This window comes from Mobula hypostoma, chromosome 1 (genome assembly GCF_963921235.1).
Source record: "Mobula hypostoma chromosome 1, sMobHyp1.1, whole genome shotgun sequence".
NCBI lineage: Eukaryota > Metazoa > Chordata > Chondrichthyes > Myliobatiformes > Myliobatidae > Mobula > Mobula hypostoma.
In genome coordinates this window covers 251,695,063-251,712,247 of record NC_086097.1, presented here as the reverse complement: position 1 = coordinate 251,712,247, position 17,185 = coordinate 251,695,063, and the positions used below count along the sequence as shown (strand labels likewise).

General features: G+C 42.9%; 1 protein-coding gene across 1 annotated transcript in view; it reads right to left on the bottom strand.

The window, feature by feature from the left end:
• si:dkey-22o22.2 (neural-cadherin) overlaps positions 1-17,185 on the bottom strand; it is a 304,012-nt gene that overhangs the window by 220,572 nt on the left and 66,255 nt on the right. The gene's annotated exons all lie outside the window — the stretch shown is intronic.

Below are 17,185 nucleotides of genomic sequence, written 5' to 3'. Positions count from 1 at the left end.
CCTCCGGGTGCTCCAGTTCCTTCCCACGTTCCAAAGATGTACAGCTTAGGGTTGGTAACAACCGAGAAATCCTGCAGATGCTTGAAAACCAGAACAACACACACAAAATGCTGGAGGAACTCAGGAGGTAAACTAGCATCCGTGGAAATGAATAAGCAGTCAACATTTTGGGCCGAGAGGGTCTCAGCCCGAAACGTGTTGCTTAGAGTTAGTAAGCTGTGGGCATGCCACGTTGGCACCACTTGTGACTGACCAGCACAATCCTCGTTGATTTGATTTGATGCAAATAATGCCCTTCACTGTATGTTTCAATGTATATGTCACAAATAAAGCAAATCCTTAACCTTTATTTTAACAACCAAGTTAATGCAACCGGCATAATCAATCCTGGACATTCTCTCTTCCCATCGGGCAGAAAAGCCTGAAGGTGCAGACCTCACAGGCTCAAGGACAGCTTCTATCCCGCTGTTACCAGACTACTGTGTGTCCCCTCATATGATAAGGTCGACTCTTGACTTCACAATCTGCCTCATTATGACTCTGCACCTTATTGTCTGTCTGCCTGCACCTTCTCTGGAACTCTAACACTTTATTCTGCATCCTGTTATTGTTTTACCTATTTACTATTTACTTATTTTTTTAATTTAATTTAATTTATTTAGATATACAGTGTGGAAAAGGCACTTCCAGCTCTTCGAGCAATGTGTTGCTTGAATTTCCGGCATCTGCAGATTTCCTTGTGTTGACCATCTAATAACCCACAGATTTCACCCTGGTCAAATCACAGGGCAATTTACAATAACCAATTAACCTGCTAACCGGTTAATTGCTAACTGGTTAACCTGCTAACTGGTAGGTCTCTGAACAGTGCGAGGAAACTGGAGCACCCGTTTGCAAACAATCTAAATAGAACAATAATTGCAGTTTATGTGTGCCTGTCTGTCTGTGTGGGGTGCACTCCAGAGCATTCATCATGGAGGAGAGCACGTAGCATCCACACCAGGACCACCAGACTCAAAAACAGTGATTTTCTCCAAGCAGTGAGGCTGATCAACACCTCCAGCCACTATCCCACCCCTCCACACCCCCAGCCATCACTACTTTATCATTTCCTGTCAGTCACCTTATGTACAGACACTCCCGTGCCTAGCATTACTTAATGGACAAACAATTCCTGGATATAAGCCACCTTCAGCATTTATATTTATTGCATTTTTTTAATCATTGTGTTCTTAACTTTATTGTGTTTTTTTTGTATGAATTGGATCCAGAGTAATAATTATTTCATTCTCCTTTACACTTGTGTACTGGAAATAACATTAAACTATCTGGAATCTTAAACAAACTTGATTGCCTGGTCCTTTTTGGAACATGTGAACTGGGTGGTTTCTATCCTTCTGTGAGCAGTTTTGAACTCCATATCTACGGAAGCATGTGCTGGCATTGGAGAAGGTCCGGAGGAGGTTTATGAGAATGTTTCCAGGAATGAAGGGGTTAAAGTATGAGGAGCATTTGATTGCTCTTGCCTGTATTCGCTGGAGTTTAGAAGAATCTCATTGAAACTTATCGAATTATGGAAGACCTAGATAGAGTGGACATGGAGAGGATGTTTCTTATAGTGGGAGAGTCTAAGATCAGAGGGCACAGCCTCAGAATAGAGGGATGTCCATTTAGAACAGAGATGAGGAGGAATTTCTTTATCCAGAGGGTGGTGAACCTGTGGAATGTTTTGCCACAGTCAACTGTGGAGGCCAAGTCAATGGATATATTTAGGGTGGAGGTTGATTTGTTTATGATTAGTCTGTGTGTCAAATGTTATGGGAGAAGGCAGGAGAGTGATATGAGATGGGCCGAGTGGTTTATTTCTGCTCCCATGCCAAATGGTCATGTTGTTTTATGGTCTAACTGTGCAAAGGTAATCCTGTACTTTTCTTATGGAAGTTTGAGTTGTGAAGATAAAAGAGATTTTGTAAGGACAGCACCTGGAATAACGGTTAGTGTAACACTTCATAGCACCAGCATTTGGGCTTCAATTCCCACTACAGTCCAGAAGGAGTTTGTACATTCTCCCCATGACTGTGTGTGTTAAGTGAGAAGGCAGGAGACTGGAGCTGTGAGGGGTCATAAATCAGCCATGATCGAAAGGCAGAACAGACTCAATTGGCCTTCTCCCTCCTTTGTGCGGTAGAGGTCCACCTTCTCTGAATCAGGTTTGGTATTGCCACTGGCAGGTAGTGTGGAATTTGTGCTTTTGTGGCCGCATCATGGAATACATAAAAATATTACTGTAAGTTCCAATTACGAAGGGAGGAAAAGGGAAGAAGGGCAGAAGGGAAGGAAGAAAGAAAGAAGTGGAAGAAAAGAGGAAGGAAAGGAAGAAAGAAAGAAGGAAGAAAGGAGGGAAGGAGGGTAGGGGAGGAAAAGAAGGAAAGGAGGTAAGGAAGGAACAAACAAAGGAAAGAGGAAAGGAAGGAAGAAAGACCATTCAGCCCATCTAACCTGTGCCAAATTATTATGCTGCCCAGTCCTATCGACCCGGACCCGGATCATAGACCTACATATGCCTCCCATTCATGTACCAACCCAAATGTCTCTTAAATGTTGAAATCAAGGTTGTGTTGGGTGTTGACACATATGACACATTTCACTGTATGCTTCAATGTACTGTATACATGATAAATAAATGAATCGGAATCTGAAGGAAGCCATGACAAAGCTATGTATAACACAGGCACGATTTGAAACTCTGATCACACCATTGAAGAAGGATATAAAAGTGTTAAAAAGGGGTTTCTAAGGAATAAACAACAACAAGTCAGGTACAGTTATTCCTCCTCAACCATCAGGTCCTGAACTACAGGAGTTCAGAACCAGAATCAGGTTTAACATCACTGGCGTATGTCGTGAAATGGGTTGTTATGCAGCAGCTGTGCATTGTAAACTTTATTCACCCCAACGCTGAAGTCCCAACTGATTCCACAATCTATGGACTCATGGAATCACTCTTAATGACTCTACAATTCGTCCTCAAGATTATTTATTATTTATTATTTTGTTTTTCTCTTTACTGTCTTTTGCATATTGGTTATTTGTCCTTCTCGGTCTGGTGTGGTTTTTCATTGAATCTATTTTGTTTCTTTGTATTTACTGTGAATGCCTGTAAGTAAATGAATCTCAGAGTTGTATATGGTGACATATATGTACTGCGACAATAAATTTACTTTGAACTTTGAATTTAAATTTAAAATGATAATACTAATTGGTTTGATTGGGACTTTTGCTAACTGTCCCAATACTCATTCAAAACTTCAACAGTATTGGGAGAGATTGCTACCTCATTTCAATCTCACTTTGGCTCTGCATACACCTTATTGTGAGGATTTCTGGATCATGGAGATTACTTCTGGGGAAGAAGGTATGACCTGTACAGAAGGGATGGGTTATACGTGAAACTGAGAGGGACCAATATCCTTGCAGACAGGTTTACGAGAGCAGTTCAGGAGGGTTTAAACTACTCTGGCGGGGGGTGGGAACCAGAGTGATAGGCCTCCTATGTTGGGCTATCCATTTATGAGGTTTTGTCTGACTGATATATAGATCTGTGTGGTTGTCATTGCATTGCATAGCATATACAATATTGCTCTGTTTGTGTTTGGGTGTAGGAGTCTTGGGATGGACGAGTTTCCATCTGGGTGTGTTTGTAGGCTTGAAAAACACAAGGATTTGGTGTTTTCTGCACAGATTTGTATATCGGTGAGACAAAACAACCACTTCACAAATGGATGGCCCAACAGAGGAGGGCTAACAGCCCAGGTCAAGACCTGGCTGTATATCTACACCTAAAGGACAAGGGGCACTCCTTAGAACACAACAATGTGCACATTTGGGAGGAGAGGTGTTTTGAAAGAGGGGGTAAAGAAGCTATCTTTGTCAAACTGGAAAACCCATCCCTGAACAGAGAGGGTGGGCTACGACACCACCTATCAGCTACTTACAATGCAGACCTAACATCTCCACCCCAGTGTCTTCACAACAGTTCACACCTCCATTCATACAAAGATAACACTAATGACCATCCAGGGGGTCAGTGTGGACATGGTGGAGGATTACAAATACCTGGGGATACGAATTAACAATAAACTGGACTGGTCAAAGAACACTGAGGCTGTCTACAAGAAGGGTCAGAGCCGTCTCTATTTCCTGAGGAGACTGAGGTCCTTTAACATTTGCTGGACGATGCTGAGGATGTTCTACGAATCTGTGGTGGCCAGTGCTATCATGTTTGCTGTTGTGTGCTGGGGCAGCAGGCCGAGGGTAGCAGACACCAACAGAATCAACAAACTCATTCATAAGGCCAGTGATGTTGTGGGGATGGAACTGGGCTCTCTCACGGTGGTGTCTGAAAAGAGGATGCTGTCTAAGTTGCATGCCATCTTGGACAATGTCTCCCATCCACTACATAATGTACTGGGTGGGCACAGGAGTACATTCAGCCAGAGACTCATTCCTCCGAGATGCAGCACAGAGAGTCATAGGAAGTCATTCCTGCCTGCGGTCATCAAACTTTACAACTCCTCCCTTGGAGAGTCAGACACCCTGAACCAATAGGCTGGTCCTGGACTTTTTTCATAATTTACTGGCATAATTTACATATTACTATTTAACTATTTATGGTTCTATTACTATTTATTATTTATGGTGCAACTGTAATGAAAACCAATTTCCCCCGGGATCAATAAAGTATGACTATGACTATTACCTCTATGATGCTTAACAACCCTCATGTGATTGCTATATCCTTAAACAACTATATAAACTGGAAAACTACCTGCCATGGATCTGAACTGTAGAAGTCTCTTAGATGAGTGGTGAAATGTCTTCTAGGCAACACAACAAGTCCAGGTGCCTACTGCCTGATATATCCCTTAAAATTTTGTATACCTCTATCAAATCTCCTCTCAGTCTTCTATGTTCTAAAGAATACAGCCCTAACCTATTCAATCTTTCTGTAAAATCAGATCCTCCAGACCTGGCACCTTCCTTGTAAATTTTCTCTGTACTCTTTCAGCGCTATTTACAATCTTTCCTGTAGTTAGACCAAAACTGCACACAGCACTCCAAATTAGGCCTCACCAATGTCTTCAACATAACACCCCATCTCCTGTACTCAATACATTGATTTATGAAGGTCAATGTGCCAAAATCTTTCTTTGACTCCGTCTGCCTGTGACACCACTTTGAATGAATTATGACCTGTATTCCCATATCCCTTTGCTATACCACACTTCTCGGTGCCCTACCATTCACTATAGAAGACCTACCCAGGTTGGTCTGACCGAAGTGCAATACCTCGCAAATCGACTGCATTAAATTTCATCTGACATTTTTCAGCCCAATCTTCCAGCTGATGCTGATCCCTCTGTAAACCATGACAGCCTTCCTCACTGTCCACTACAACTCCAATCTTGGTGTCATCTGCAAAGCTGCTAATCCAGTGAACCACATTATTATCCAGATGACAAACAACAAAGGACCCAGCACCGATCCCAAGGACTAGTCAGAGAGGCAACCCTCAGCCAGCACTCTCTGGCTTCTACCAAAAAGCCAATGTCTAATCCAAGTTACTACCTCATCCTGAATGCTGAGTAACTGAACCTTCTTGACCAGCCTCCCATGCAGGGCTTTGTCAAATGCCTTGTAGACAACATCCGCTGTCTTGCCTTCATCCACTTCGTCAAAAGAATCTATAATATTGGTTAGACATGACCTACCACACATGAAGCCACACTGACTATCCTTAATCCGTCCATGTCTATCCAAATACTTATATATCTGATCCCTGAAATAGTTTGCCCACAAGTGATGTCAATCTCACGGGCCTGTAATCTCCTGGTTTCTATTTCAAGCCTTTTTTAAATAGCAGAACAACATTAGCTATCCTCCATTTCTCTGGTACCTCTCCTGTCACTAAGGATGTTTTAAATATCTCTGGTAGGAAACATAAAAACATACAAACATAGAAAACATACAGCACAATACAGGCCCTTCGGCCCACAAAGCCATGTCGAACATGTCCCTACCTTAGAACTACCTAGGCTTTACACATACCCCTTTATTTTTCTAAGCTCCATGTATCCATCCAGGAGTCTCTTAAAAGATCCTATCGTTTCCACCTCCATCACCGCTGCCGGCAGCCCATTCCACGCACTCACCACTCTCTGCGTAAAAAACTTACCCCTGACATCTACTCTGTACCTACTTCCAAGCGCCTTAAAACTATGCCCACTCGTGCTAACCATTTCAGCCCCGGGGAAAAGCCTCTGACTATCCACACGATCAATGTGTCTCATCACCTTATACACCTCTATCAGGTCACCTCTCATCCTCCGTCGCTCCAAGGAGAAAAGGCCGAGTTCACTCAACCTATTCTCATAAGGCATGCTCCCCAATCCAGGCAACATCCTTGTAAATCTCCTCTGCATCCTTTCTATGGTTTCCATGTCCTTCCTGTAGTGAGGCAACCAGAACTGAGCACAGTACTCCAAGTGGGGTCTGACCAGGGTTCTATATAGCTGCAACATTACCCCTCAGCTCTTAAGCTCCAGCAATTTCTGCACTTGCCTCCCACAGGGTCCAAGGAAGCATCTTCTCAGGCCTTGGGGATTTAGGATTATTCCAAACTGATTTGCCTCAGGTATATATGTCAATGATTCAGATGATGGAAAGTTAGCGGAGAATATGAAAATAGGTGGATAGTATTGAAGAAGCAGGGAGGTTACAGAAGGACAGACAGATTGGGAGCATGGGCAAAAATTGGACAAAGGAACACAGTGTTGGGAAATGTATGACCATGCCCTTTGTAGAAGAACAAAAGCATAGAGTATTTTCTAAACAGAGAGAAAATTCAAATATCCAAGGTGCAAAGAGACTTGGGAGTCGTCGTGTAGGATTCCCTACAGGTTAACTTGCAGGTTGAGTTAGTGTTGAGGAAGGCAAATGCAATGTTAGCATTCATTTTGAGAAGACTAGAATATAAGGGTATTACAGCAGTGTGAGAGAGGAGTTGGCCAGAATTGATTGGAAAAGAACACTGGCAGGGATGATGGCAAAACAGCAATGTAGATTTTCTGGAGGCAATTTGAAAGTCACAGGAAAAATACATCCCAAAAAATACATTACAAGTGTGAGGTGTTGCATTTTGGAAGGACAAATCAAGGTAGGACATACAGTGTAAACAGTAGGGCACTGAGAAGTGCAGAGGAACAAAAGAGATCTGGGAGTTCAGATACATAATTCTCTGAAAGTAGTGTCACAGGTAGACAGGGTTGTAAAGAAGGCTTCTGGCATCCTGGCATTCATAAATCAAAGTATTGAGTATAGGAGTTTGGATGTTATGGAGAGGTTGTATAAGACATTGGTGAGGCCAAATTTGGAGTATTGTGTACAGTTCTGGTCACCTAACTATAGGAAGGATATCAGTAAGATTGAAAGAGTGCAGAGAAGATTTACTAGGATGTTGCCGGTCTTCAGTTGAGTTACAGGGAAACATTGAACAGGTTAGGAATTTATTCCTTGGAGCATAGAAGAATGAGGGGAGATTTGACAGAGGTTTACAAAATTATGAGGGGTATAGACAGAGTAAATGTGAATAGGCTCTTTCCACTTAGATTAGGAGAGATAAATATGAGAGGACATGGCTTTAGGGTGAAAGGGGAAAGGTTTAGGGGGAACTTCTTCACTCAGAGAGTAGTGGGAGTGTGGAATGAGCTGCCATCTGACGTGGTAAATGCGGGCTCACTCTTAAGTTTTAAGAATAAATTGGAAAGGTACATGAATGGGAGAGGTCTGGAGAGTTATGGACTGGTTGCAGGTCAATGGGACTAGCAGAATAATGTTTCGGCACAGACTAGAAGGGCCGAATGGCCTATTTTCTGTGCTGTAGTGTTCTATGGTTCTAAGAGGAAGAAGTATTCTAAAGGAAAGTTGATACAACTGTGGCTAACAAGAGAAGCCAAAGCAAACATAAAACCAGTAGAAGGTGAGCGAGCTAATGATATTAAAGAGGATACTAAAAGTTTCTTCAGATATATAAAGTGTAAAAGTGGATATTGGACCGCTAGAAAACAATGCTGGAGAGGTAGTAATGGGGGACAATTAAATGGCGGATAAACTGAATGAGAATTTTGCATCAGTCTTCACTGTGGAAGGCACTAACATTATGCTGGAATTTCCAGGTGTCAAGGGGCATGAAGTGTGTGAAGTTACCATTACTAGGGAGAATGTTCTTGGGAAAGTAAAAGGTCTGAAGCTAAATAAGTCACTTGGACCAGAGGATGTACACCCCAGAGTTCTGAAGGAGGTGGCTGAAGAGATTGCAGAGACAACAGTAATGATCTTTCAAGAATCGCTAGATTTTGGAATGGTTCCGGAAGACTGGAAAATTGTAAATGTCATTTCACTCTTCAAAGGGAGAGAGGTAGAAGAAAGGTAACTATAGGCCAGTTAGTCTGACCTCAGTTTTTGGGAAGATTTTGGAGTTGATTATTAAAGATGAGGTCTCACAGTCCTTGGAGGCTCATGAAAAAATAGGCCGTAGTCAGCATGGTTTCCTCAAGGGAAAATCTTACCTGACAAATCTACTGGAATTCTTTGAGGGACTAACACGCAGGATAGACAAAGGAGAATTGGCTGATGTGGTGAACATGGATTTTCAGAAGGCCTTTGACAAGGTGCCACACATGAGGCTACTTATCAAGCTACGAGCCCATGGTATTACAGGAAAGATCCTAGCATGAATAAAGCAGTGACTGATTGGCAGGAGGCAAACAGTGGAAATAAAGGGAGCTTTTTCTGGTTGGCTGCCGGTGACTAGTGATGTTCCACATGGGTCTGTGTTGGGACCGATTCTTTTTATGGTATATGTTAATGACTTGGATGATGGAATTGATGGCTTTGTTGCAAAATTTGCTGACTATATGAAGATAGGTGGAGGAGCAGGTAGTTTTGAGGAAGCAGAGAGACTACAGAAGGACTTAGACAGATTAGGAGAATGGGCAAAGAAATGGTAGATGGAATACAGTGTCAGGAATTGTGTGGTCATGTACTTTGGTAGAAGAAATGAAAGGGTTGACTATTTTCTTAATGGAGGATCTGATTTTACAGGAAGATTGGATGCTTTTGTGGGGGATAACCTCCTGGGAGAATGCCATGGCGACCAGGTTACAGGTACTGAGTATGGATCTGTGGTGCAGAAGGGAAAGAGAGAGAAGAGGGGAGTGGTAGTGATAGGGGACGATAGTGAGGGGAACAGACAGGAGATTCTGTGGATGTGAACGGGATACCCGAATGATGTGTTGCCTCCCAGGTGCCAGGGTCAGGAATGTCTCAGATCGCATTCACAACATTTTGGAGAGCTAGATGTCTTGGTACATATTGGTACAAATGACATAGGAAGGAAAAGCAATGAGGTCCTGAAAAGAGAACTTAGAGAGCTAGGTAGAAAGCTGAGAAGCAGGACCCCTGGGTGGTAATTTCTGGATTGCTGCCTGTGCCACATGCCAGTGAGGATAGAAACAAGATGATCTGGCAGATAAATGTGTGGCTGAGAAGCTGGTGCAGGGGGCAGGGCTTCAGGTTCTTGGATAACTGGGATCTCTTCTGGGGGAGGTATGACGTGTTCAAAAGTGATGGGTTGCACCTAAACCCAAGGGGGGGCCAATATTCTCATGAGCAAGTTGTTAGAGCTGTTGGAGAGGGTTGAAACTAACTTGGCAGGGGCGTGGGAACTGGAGTGAAGGGACTCAGGAAAGGACGGATGGTGTAGTAAAGATAGTGCGCAGTCAGATTATCAGGAAGGGCAGGCAGGTGATGGGACTAAATTGCAGCCAACAGGCTGAGTATCAAATTATTAGGGATGCAAAATCGGAAGGAATAGCAAATACAGTACTCATGGTGTTGTATCTAAATGCACGTAGCATAAGAAATAAGGTGGATGATCTTGTTGCACTATTACAGATTACCAGGAATGATGTTGTGGTCATCACTAATCATGGCTGAAGGATGGTTGTAGTTGGGAGCTGAATGTCCAAGGTTACACATTGTATCGGAGGGATAAGAAGGTAGGCAGAGGGAGTGGGGTGGCTCTACTGGTAAAGGATGGCATCAAATCAGTAGAAAGGTGTGACACTGGATTGGAAGATGTTGAATCCTTGTGGGTTGAGTTCAAAAACTGCAAGGGTAAAAGGATGTTTCATGGCAGTTACATACAGGTCTCACAACAGTGGCTGGGAGGTGGACCACAGGTTACAACAGGAAATAGAAAAGGCGAGTCAAAAGGGCAATGCTACGGTAGTCATGGGAGATTTTAACATGCAGGTCAATTGGGAAAATCAAGTTGGTAATGGATCTTAAGAGACTGACTTTGTTGATTGCTTAAGGGATAGCTTTTTATAACAGTTTGTTGTTGAGCCTTCTTAGGGATCAGCTGTACTGGATTGGGTGTTATGTAATGAACCAGAGGCGATTAGGGAGCTTAAGGTAAAGAACCCTTAGGAACCAGTGATCACAGTATGCTTGAGTTCAATTGGAAATTTGATAGGGAGAAAGTAAAGTGTGATGTAGCAGTATTTCAGTGGAGTAAGGGAAATTACAGTGGTATGAGAGGAGTTGGTCAAAGTAAATTGGAAGGAGCTGCTGGCAGGGATGTCAGCAGAGCAGCAATGGCGTGCGTTTCTGGGAAAAATGAGGAAGGTGCAGGACATGCGTATTCCAAAATGAAGAAATACTCAAATGGTAAAATAGTACAACCGTGGCTGACAAGGGAAGTCAAAGCTATTTAAAAGCAAAAGAAAGGGCATACAACAAAGCAACAAGTTAGTGGGAAGATAGAGGATTGGGAAGTTTTTAAAAACCTACAGAGAACAACTAAAAATATCATTAGAAGGGAAAAGATGAAATATGAAAGCAAGCTAGCAAACAATATCAAAGTGGATAGTAAAAGCTTTTTCAAGTATGTTAAAAATAAAAGAGAGATGAGAGTGGATATAGGACCGCTAGAAAACGAGGCAGGAGAAATAATAACGGGGGACAAGGAGTTGGCTGATGAACTAAATATTTTGCATCAGTCTTCACTGTGGAAGACACTAGCAGTGTGCCAGACGTTGTAGTGTGTGAAGGAAGAGAAGTGGGTGCAGTTAGAGTTACAATAGAGAGGGTGCTCAAAAAGTTGAAAAACCTAAAGGTACATAAGTCACCCAGACCAGAAGAACAGCACCCTAGGGTTCTGAAAGAGGAAGTGTTAGAGATTGTGGTGGCAATGGAAAAGATCTTTCAAAAATCATTAGACTTCCAAACTTTTAAGGATCAGCCATGTTTGAATGGCAGAATAGACTCGATGGGCTAGATGGCCTAATTCTGCTCCTATCTCTTATGGTCTTATCAAGAGCGTTCGATGGTTCTGGGCCTGTATTCACTAGAATTCAGAAGAATGAGGGGTGACCTCGTCGAAATCAATTGAATTGTGAAAGGTCTTGATAGAGTGGATGTGGAGAGGATGTTTTGTATGGTGGGAGAGTCTAAGACACAGAGGACACAGCCTCAGAATAGAGGGGTGTCCTTTTAGAACAGAAATAAGGAAGAATTTCTTTAGACAGAGTGAAGAATCTGTGGAATTCTTTGCCACAGACAGAGGTGGCGGCCAAGTCTTTATGTATATTTAAGGCAGGAGATTGGGGCTGAGAGGAAAATTGGATCAGCCATTAGGAAGTAATGGAGCAGACTCGATGGGCTAAATGGCCTAATTCTGCTTCTATATCTTATGGTTTTATGGTCTTATAAAGCAAACTTTATATACCACAGGTGAGACCTCACTTGAAGTATTGTGAGCAGTTTTGGAAACCTTATCTAAGAAATGAAGTGCTGACATTGGAGAGGGTTCAGAGGAGGTTCACGAGGATGATTCCAGAAATGAAAGGGTTATCATATGAGAAGCGTTTGATGGCTCTGTGCCTGTACTCGCTGAAATTTAGAGAAATGAGGGAGGATCCCACTTAAACCTATCAAGCGGCTGTGGAGGCCAAGTCATTGGATGTATTTAAGACAGAGATAGATACTAGGTTCTTGATTAGCCAGGGCATCGAAAGGTATGGGGTGAAAGCAGGGGAGTGGGGATGACTGAATGAAGTGGGTCAGCCCATGATTGAATGACAGAGCAGATTTGATGGGCTGAATGGCCTACTTCTGCTCCTAAATCTTATGGTCTTATGGTCTTAAATGTTGAAATGCCTAGATGGAGAGAACGTAGTGAGGATGTTTCCTGTAGTGGAGTCTAGGACCAGAGGGATCAGCCTCAGAATAAAAGAACGTCCACTTAGGAGAGTTAAGGAGAAATTTCTTTAGCCGGGGGTGGTGAATCTGTCTAATTCATTGCATGGGTGGCTGTGGTGGCCAGGTCATTGGGTGGAGGTTGATAGGGTCTTGATTAGTCATGGCATCAATGGTTACGGGGAGAAGTCAGTAGAATGGTGTTGAGAGGGATAATAAATCAGCCGTGAGTGAAATGCAGTGCGGACACGATGGACTGAAAAGCCAAATTCTGCTCCAATGTCTTAGGGTGCTGGACTCCCCTACTATAGAAATCATCCTCTCCATGTCAGTTGCAGAGTATTGCGTTGGTTCTTGGGATTATATTCAGACCGGGCGTTCCCAACCTGAGGCCCAAGGACCCCTCGGTTAATGGTAAGGGTCCATGGCATAAAAAAGATTGGGAACCCCTGGTCAGACACACCTGGGGACAGTTGGTAGGAGCTCTCTGCTTTGGGTTTTTCCTTTATCTTCAAATATATCTGTTACATTTCTCTCTCTCAAACAGCTGGATCCTGGTCACGGGCAGTAAACCTTTCTCAGACACACACCGTATTCTCATTACTAGTTGGAGGAAAAACACTGGATGAATCCCAGGCATGAAAGAGCTCCATTATAGACTTCAAAAATGTAAGGACTAATAAACTTTATTTTTCAATTTTCTCCCCCTTTGGACTTCAGTGTCAGAATTCTGAATAAAATCAGAAGCAGATGGAATGTAAACATACCAGCACACAATGAGCAGATTTGGAGGCCAAGAACTCTGGTATCTTTTCCATCTGTGAGCTTGAATATTCTATAATAAATTTAAGATTACACTGTGCTGCACCTCGAGTTTCCAAAATCTGTTACTGCATTGTCTGAAGGAAGACTGAATGGCCACATTTTGACTTGTGCATCCAAGTCAATGTAACTGAATTTTAGGACAGCCTAGCCATGGAGCATCACACGATGACAAAATACATTTCACAAACCTGTTCCATAGCGAGTTGCCAAGTTTCAGCATACAGTAATCATGGCCTTTCAGAATCGAAAGAAGCTACAGAAAGTTGTGAACTCAGTTAGCTCCATCATGGGCACTGCCATTATAGTTTTCAGGACATCTTCAAGGAGCAATGCCTCAAAAAGGCAGTGTCCATCATTAAGGACCCCCATCACCCAGGCCATGCACTCTTCTCAGATGCACTGCTATCAGGAAGAAGGTACAGGAGCTTCAAGACTCACACCACCAGGTTCAGGAACAGTTAATACCTCTCAACCATCAGGCTCCTGAACAAAAGGGGATAACTTCACTCAACACACATCAAAGTTGCTGGTGAACGCAGCAGGCCAGGCAACTTTGATGTGTGTTGCTTGAATTTCCAGCATCTGCAGAATTCCTCTTGTTTGTATAACTTCACTCAACTTCACTTGCCCCATCACTGAACTGTTCCCACAACCTATGGACTCACTTTGAAGGACTCTTCATAGAAACATAGAAAACCTACAGTACAATACAGGCCCTTCAGCCCACAAAGCTGTGCCAAACATGTCCTTACCTGAGAAATTACCATAGCCCTCTATTTTTCTGAGCTCCATGTACCTGGCCAGGAGTCTCTTAAAAGACCTTATCGTATCCGCCTGCACCACCGTTGCCGGCAGCCCATTCCACGCACTCACCACTCTCTGTGTAAAAAACTTACCCCTGATATCTCCTCTGTACCTGCTTCCAAGCACCTTAAAACTGTGCCTTCTCATGCTAGTCATTTCAGCCCTGGGAAAAAGCCTCTGACTGTCCACACAATCAATGCCTCTTATCATCTTGTACACCTCTATCAGGTCACCTCTCATCCTCTGTCGCTCCAAGGAGAAAGGGCCGAGTTCACTCAACCTATTCTCATAAGGCATGCTCCCTAATCCGGGCAACATCCTTGTAAATCTCCTCTGCACCCTTTCTATGGTTTCCACATCCTTCCTATAGTGAGGCGACCAGAAATGAGCACAATACTCCAAGTGGGGTCAGACCAGGGTCCTATATAGCTGCAACATTACCTCTCAGCTCCTAAACTCAATCCCACGATTGATGAAGGCCAATACACCGTTTGCTTTCTTAACCACAGAGTCAACCTGTGCAGCAGCTTTGAGTGTCCTATGGAGTCGGACCCCATCTTCAACTCATGTTCTTGATATAATTTATTTACCTTTTTTAATATTTGCACAATTTGTCTTGTTTTTGTCTTTTGTCATTTGTCTTTGTTATTTAGAGCTAGTTATTTATTCTATTGTATTTATTTATTTATTTTCCTGTGAATACCCACAAGAAAATGAATCTTAGGGTGGTATAAGATGCCTTATATGTACTTTGATAACAAATTTTCTTTAAACTTTGAAAGAGTGAAGTGGAAACTATTTTATTCTCTGAGGAGCAGGATCTATTTTCAGGTATTGGAGCAGGATCTACAACTAAGAACTTCGAAGAGTATAGCACAGTAAAGGCCCTTTGGCCCACAATGTTGTGCCAACCTATTAATCTACTTCAAGATCAATCTACCCCTTCCCTCCCACATAACCCTCCATCTTCCTACCATTGATATGCCTGGCTAAGAGTTTCTTAAATGCCCCTAATATATCTGCCTCTACCACCACTCTTGGCAGAGTGTTTCACACACCCACCACTCACTGTGTAAAAACATTACTTCTGATATCCCCCCCTATACTTTCCTCGCATCACCTTAAAATTATGCTCCCTTGTATTAGATATTTCTGCCCTGGGGAAAAGTCTGTAGCCGTCCACACTCTCTATGCCTCTTATCATCTTGTACCTGTTTATCAAGTCACCTCTCACCCTCCTTCACTTCAGAGAGAAAACCCCGAGCTCGCTTAACCTATCGTCATAAGATATGTTCTCCTATCCAGACAGCATCCTGGTACATCTCCTCTGCACCCTCTCGAAAGCTTCCACATCCGTCCTACAATGAGGCCGGAACTGAACATAATATTCCAAGTGTGGTCTAACCAGGGGTTTTATAGAGTGACAATATTAGCTCGCAGCTGTTGAACTTTCCTTCAATCAACTTAAAATTATGCCCTCGTGTATTAGTCACCTCCATCCCGGAAAAGGTACTGATTATTAATCAGCCATAAACATGTATCACCAAACAAAACAATGTTCCTCTAGCCAAGGAGCACAACACGGTACCTACAACTCACTCACAACACATAGTAATATCACACAAATAAAGTAACAAATAATAAGGTGCATTTATAACACAAGTTTAAAAGGAAACAGTATAACACTACTAGTGCTTCATATGTGATGAGACGTGGGTGACTGGCAGAGCTCGGAAGTCTTACAGCACGGAATTCCAAGAGCCAAAAGGCAAGAGTGGGGAATGGGGGGGGTTTAAATTATTTTACTAGAAGGAGAAATTGATGTTCATGCCATCGGATTGGAAGCCATGCAGATGGAACGTAAAGTGTTGCTCCTCTAGCCTGATGGTGACCTCACATCAGCCACGTATTGTTGGGCCTCTCTGCACAAAATCTGGATGATACTGAAAACAAGACATAGTACTGAAACTGACCAGATGGAAGGTTCAATAACAATTCTACAGCATAAGCATAGCAGAAGAAAATTTGCTCCTAACTCATACAAAATGCTGGAGGAACTCAGCAGGTCAGGCAGCATCTATGGAGAGGAATAAACAATGACGTTTGGGGTGAGACCCTTGACCAGCACTTATTATTAATGCAGACATCCTTCATCAGTTCCTGGTGAAAGTTCTCAGCCCAAAACATTGACTGCTTATTCCTCTCCATAGAAGCTGCCTGACCTGCTGAGTTCCTCCAGCATTTTGTGTGTGTTACTCTGGATTTCCAGCATCTGCAGAATCTAGTGTTTAACATTTGCATATATTTAAGATATTAGAACCAAGAATGCAATCAACCAAAAAGTATAATTGTGCATTTAAATCAGAAATTCTTGATATTTTTTATTTTCTAATCTTTGGTTCCACAGAAACTCGACAAATTAATAACAACTAAATTACCAAGGAAACGACAAGTTTGGCAATTCAGCGGAACAAGAAGCAAACTCAGTAGTTGCCTGGGTGAGACAGGGAGTGCAGTCACGGTGCATTAATAAAGTTCCTGCCCTCCAGTACTCCATTAACTTTGAATAATAAATGCTACTCTCTAACGGTAATGCTGCTGTCAGCAACAGGGATCGGTTTTCAACTGCACGCACAAACAGGTTTTCATTTCGCAGTCATGGTTATTACATCTTTGCATGCTAATGTCCCTCTGAAGTCCCATGACTGACTTTTAAAAGTCCAAAAGATGTCAAGATAAAAAAAACAACGCGACAGGGGTAAGAGACATCAAATCCATGGGGTGTTGAGGGGCACAGGAATTGTAGAGTTCAAATGTTAATCGAACTGCAATTCTTTTTATGATACAGAGTCTAAAGTGACCAGGTGCTAAAGTTTACAGCGATGGAAGCAGGCATGGAAAATGGCCATCGACCCTTGGCCAGTTGCTTGCCTGTTATAATCATTTCTCCGTGCTGTGCACACCAGAGACTCTTGCAAATTTTCATGGATATACTGTGGAGAGCACTCTAACGGGCTGCATCACCGTATGGGATGGAGGCTCCAACCCACAGGATCGGAAAAAGCTGCAGAGGGTTGCAAACTCATTCATCTCCAGCCTCCCCAGTGTCGAGGGCATCTTCAAATGGAGATGCCTCAAGAAGGCAGCATCTGACTTTAAGGACCCTCACCACTCAGGACATGCCCTCTTCTCATGACTACCATAAAGAAGCAGGCATAGGGGAATGAAGGCACAC